Below are 5,740 nucleotides of genomic sequence, written 5' to 3'. Positions count from 1 at the left end.
CTGTCTCGCTGGTGTAGTTGCCAGCCCTCCAGCATCTGTCTGATGCATGCTAGAATATTGGCTGTGGTATGGGCCTCGTCCGTCAGGTGGGTGTGCAGTAAAGCTCAACTCCACCCTGATACTTGTTCAGTAATAGAGCTGCTGCCTGCCCCTGCCTCAGCCAGGTCCCACCAGTGTGCTGTCAGGGAAAGGTAAGAGTGTGCAGCATTCATGATGGTCCAGATATCCCATATGAAATGCACTCTCCCCTCTGCCTTAGCTAGCAGTGCTTGCATGCGACTGCCACACTGCTTGTACAGGCTGGGGATGACCTTTCTGCTAAATGTGGTTCTGGAGGGGACTTTGTAATTTGGAACTACGACCTTCAGAAAACTCTTGAAACCCACATTCTCCACTAACTGTAAGGGCTGGTCATCAAGGGCAATCATTTCCCCAATGCTCCTGGTTACAACTTTTGAGGCTGCCTGCCTCCTACCCCAGAATAGCGTTACCGCACTCCACCCCATTTCCTCCATGGTGGGTTGTTGCTTCTGCCACGTCAGGGGGTTGCTGGCCTGCCACCTGACTGCTAGAAGGTGATGAGGGTGTGGGCTGACTCTGCTGCTTTTGAACTACTTTACGCTGCTTGGAAGGGGTCGCCTGACTGGTACTGCCAGACTGGGGTCCCCTGACTGGTACTGCCAGATTGGGGATTTCACTGCACAGACTGTCCCAATAATAAAGTTCAGTCTGTTAAACTGCCCACTGCCCACTGTCACAGTGCCTTGCTATGCACTAATGTAACGTGTGGTGTGCACACACACACACAGCTTGCTTGTAAGCACAAAAGGGGCAGACTGTCCCAATAATATAGTTCAGTCTGTTTAACTGCCCACTGCCCACTGTCACAGTGCCTTGCTTTGCACTAATGTAACGTGTGTGGTGTGCACACACACACACAGCTTGCATGTAAGCACAAAAGAGGCAGACTGGGGATTTCACTGCACAGACTGTCCCAATAATAAAGTTCAGTCTTAAACTGCCCACTGCCCACTGTCACAGTGCCTTGCTATGCACTAATGTAACGTGTGTGGTGTACACACACACACAGCTTGCTTGTAAGCACAAAAGAGGCAGACTGGGGATTTCACTGCACAGACTGTCCCAATAATGAAGTTCAGTCTGCTAAACTGCCAGCCCACTGAAGCCCAGTGCACAGAGAGACTGAGTGAATTATACAAACTCAGTTTAAAAAAGCTGGAATTGTTGGCACAGCAGGAAAATCGATGAAATATATTTTCCAATGGAAATTCTAGCAAACTAGCTAAAAATGGAATATATCTCTCCCAGCCACAACACCCAAATGGTGCTTGCTTGCAGCCTAGCCCAGAGGGTAAATTAAACAAAATGGCACTGCTAGCAGCTTCTCTTCCTGGCACAGAGAAACCGTCTCAGATCACCTAAATAAACTGCTGAAAAAACAAACAGGGCTATTTTGCACTGCAGCAAAATAAAGAATTATCTTTTCCTCTTAAGAAACTAGCCTAGCTAGCAATTGAATAGAGATTTCTGAACTCAGACTAGCTCAGAGTGCAGCCACCTTCCGCAGAGACCACCTCCCCAGACCACCCCTGCAAAGAAAGTGCGTGGCACGCCGCGTGCTTAAGTATATATAGTGCTGGGTCATCAGGAAAATCGTCACCGAGCACTGAATGACAGCGTGATTGGCTGCCTTCAGTGCATTTCACAAAATTTTATCGCTGATACGCTGCATTCCGGTATCCGTGACAACCTGTCCGACCCACTCTGACAGGGCTGTGAGGTCACTGATGACTCACAGGAAAGGGCTGGTTTTTGGCTCTGGATACACCCAAATGGCGTCCTCCGATTGCAAATGGCAGTGAAGAAAAGTGCGCGTGCTCGCCGTGCAACAGATGAAACGGATGATACGTTATATTCGTGGGGAGTCGCGATATGTTTCACTTCCCCACGAATATAACGAATAGGGACATATACGTTGCGGATTGCCAATACGTCGAAAACGAATGCACACCCCTACTCTCTCTCAGACACCCCTTTACACAGGCTCTGTCTCACACATACACAATCCCTTCACACAGACTAGCACCCTCACATACACACAATCCCTTTTTCATACACACGAGCTCCCAATTTCTCACACACACACACTCCTTCACAATCTCCTCATATAGGCTCCCTCTCTCTGAAACCCACACTAAAGCATCCCCCGCCCCCCGCTCTCTTACCTCCTATGCTCTCTCACCCTCCCCTCCCCTCATATAGGCTCCCTCTTTCTGAAACCCACACTCAAACGTCCCCCCAGCTCTCTTACCTCCCATGCTCTCACCCTCCCCTCCCCCCACACCCCTCCCCTCATATAGGCTCCCTCTCTGAAACCCACACTCAAGAATCCCCCCAACCCCCCTTACCTCCCATGCTTTCTCTCACACCCTCCTGCTCTCTCTCACCCTCCCCTCCCCCACACCCCCTTCCCTCTCTCACACACACATTCTCTCTCACCACTGCTGTTGGCTGCTCTTACGCGGTCCAGATACCTTGAAGAAGCCGCTCTTCCTTCCATATTCATACGGCTAGGACGCCGCCGCTGATGCTCCTTAAGGCCCTGGTGCCACCGACTTCCTCCTCCTCCCGGGCCTCTAGGCGTGTATGTGCGTGCCTCATCACAATATTTAAAGGGCCAGCAGCGGGAAAAGCCCCGTAGCACCACCGGATGACCTCATCAGCCTGCTTCTTCACCAGACCTATAAAAGGGTTCTCTTCCACTTCTTCGGGGCCTTCAAACTGGATTCATGGTCATCCAATTGTTTTTATTTCTTTGGCGTTATACTGCAGAAAGAGCCTGGCCTTTTTGGGTTTCCAATTCAGCATTTTCCTTAATGTTTCCCTTTTTAATTTGTGGTCAATTCTGTATTTGCTGAGGGTCTGTTTGTGTTTTGCATGTGGGATTGAGGTGTTTTGCTAGTATGCAGTTTCTGTGTCAAGATTTGTAGCCCTTCAGCTTGCTCTTTTTTTTCAATCTGTACCTTCAAGTACAAAGGTGTATTATGTTATACATGTTGCGGTCTCGGTCGCCACGGTGGCGCCCGAGGCCTTACCTTCTTTTCGGGCCCCGGAGAGCTACCGCGTTCCGTGGACTCGGGACCCCGGCCGCAGCTTCCGCCTGCCGTCCCGACCCCGCGCGGGCCTGCAGGGCCTTCCTGCGCCACGCGCCAGCTCCCTCTCTGCAGCCGGCGTCCTCTCGCGGCTAGCTCCGCCCCCAGGCGCGCGCGCGCGGCTGAGCCCCGCTTTTGAAGGGACCAGCGCGGGAAAACACGGCTCCTCCCTTTTCTGACGTCAGACGCCGCAGGGCTATTTAAGCCCTGCAGTTCCCAGTCTTCCTTGCCTTGCAACGAGGTTCTCTGCCTTTGGTAGCTCTGAGTTGCGTTCCTGGATTGCCTGTTTCCTGCCTGACTCTGCTTTGCCTGACTCCGCTTGCCTGTCTCCTGCCTTGACCTCGGATAGCTTGACCACGCTTGTCTTCAGCCTGCCTTAACTCCGGTCCGTGACTCCGACTCCTGCTTGTCTTCAGCCTGCCTTGACTCCGGTCCGTGACTTCGACTCCTGTTATCTTCAGCCTGCCTTAACTCCGGTCCGTGACTCCGACTCCTGCTTGTCTTCAGCCTGCCTTGATCCCGGTTCGTGACCCCGACTGCTGCTTGCTCGCCGCCTGCCCAGACTCCAGTTCGGATTCCACTCCTGGGTTTCTTCGTTTCCGCCTAAGTCCCAGCGGTCCGGGTCCCTACGGGCTCCTCCTGGGGGGACCTCGGGCTTCCAGGGCGAAGACTCCTAAGTCCTAGCAACCCGGGTTCCCACAGCTCCTCTGGAGGAGTCACGGGTTTCCAGGTGAAGCTCCAATTGCCCAGTGGGAGTTCTGCCTACCAACTGCCCTTCGGGTCGGTCGGCCTAAGGATCCACATCCGGATTTTCTCCATCCGCAACAATACAGCAGTGAGCATGTGTGAGTGTGAGAGAGAGCATATGTATGAGCCTGAAAGTGAGCATGTATGTGTGCCTGAGAGAGTTCCCAGGTATAGAAAGCAGGATAATTTTCTATTCCTTATTAGTTTTAATTATTGGGTGTTATTTGGTGTGTGCCATTTTGAAATATTATATTGGTGCTTTGGAAAATGTAAAAAATGTGTATGAGTTTTAAATTATTGGATGTTCTATTTGTCAGCTGTTTTGAAATATTTCTTCTTTTTATTAGTATTAGAATTTTAAGAAAGAAGTAATGCTATTCTGTTTGGAATTGAAGGATAATTGCTAAATTATAATAATTCTTTAGTCGTAACACCAGGTGGAGTTTTAGAATACTTTGCAGGATATCATGATGTGTTTGAGATAATTGTCATTTTAATGCACTTGTGTCTGGTCAACTTTAAATTAAGTAGTGGGGTATTGTTTCTTAAGGCATATTTAAATTTAACTTATGGAAAAAATTAAGTGTGTATATGGTTTAGTGTTGGTAAGAGCTTGAAATAATTGAGTTAAAATATTTTAAAGTGGTGAACTTTACTCCTGGGGGAATTCTGCGCTACTGTGGAATGCAGAATTTGCGTAGAATTCCCCCTTCGCACAGATTTCCTCCCTCATCGCCCTTCCCGCAGATTTCCACCATTGCCGCCGCGCAGATTTCCTCCCTTGCTGCCCTTCCTCGCACCGTTGCCTTGCGACATTGCCTCGTGATTTCCTCCCGTGACGGAAAAGGATTTAAAAAACCGGAAGCATGCTGCGCACGGTCAGCAGCCAATCCGGGACAGTGAAGTCAGGTGGCACACAGAGAGTGGGGGCATCGCAGCATGGCACGGGCGGCTCGAGGTTAGCAAGCTGTACCATGCTAAAAACCAGGACCCAACAATCGAAAATAGAGAGAAAGGGGGAGGAGGAATAGAGAAAGAGGGAAAGGGGGAAGAGAGAAAGAAGGGGGAAAGGAGAAGAGGGGGAAAAGAGAGGAGGAGAAGAGGGAGAGAGAGAAGGGAGGGGAACAGAGGGGAGAGGGAAGGGGAAAGAGGGGAGAGGGAAAAGAGAGAGAGAGAAGGGGGAAAAGAAAGGAGGAGAAGAGGGAGAGAGAGAAGGGAGGGGAACAGAGGGGAGTGGAAGGGGTAAGAGAAAGAGAGAAGGGGAAAGAGAAAGAGGGGGAAGGGAAGGGGAAGGGGGAAGGGGAAAAGAGAGAAAGAAGGGGGAAAGGAGAAGAGGGGGAAAAGAGAGGAGAAGAGGGAGAGAGAGAAGGGAGGGAACAGAGGGGAGAGGGAAAGGGGAAGAGGGAGAGGGAGAGGGAAAAGAGAAGAGAGAGGGGAAAAAGAAGGAGGAGAGAGGGAGAGAGAGATGGGAGGGGAACAGAGGGGAGTGGAAGGGGTAAGAGAAAGAGAGAAGGGGGAAAGAGAAAGAGAAAGAGGGGAAGGGGAAGGGGGAAGGGGAAAAGAGAGAAAGAAGGGGGAAAGAAGGGGGAAAGAAGAAAGAGAGGGGATAAAGAAGCGACCCAGGCCCAGGCCCTGGCCCTGAGAGTACATGTTTGACCCCTTGTGTTTGTGGTGAGCCAGTGTAGGTGGGTAGGTGTCTACCTGGGAGTCTGTATGTGTGTGTGGGGGGGGGGGGGGAGGAGTGTGTGTGTGTGAAAGAGAGTTGTATGTGGGAAGACAGAACATGTATGTGACAGATGGCATGTGAGAGAAAGCATATG

Source organism: Rhinatrema bivittatum, chromosome 1 (genome assembly GCF_901001135.1).
Source record: "Rhinatrema bivittatum chromosome 1, aRhiBiv1.1, whole genome shotgun sequence".
Classification (NCBI taxonomy): domain Eukaryota; kingdom Metazoa; phylum Chordata; class Amphibia; order Gymnophiona; family Rhinatrematidae; genus Rhinatrema; species Rhinatrema bivittatum.
The sequence above is the reverse complement of the archived record's forward strand: the minus strand, read 5'-3'. Positions refer to the sequence as shown.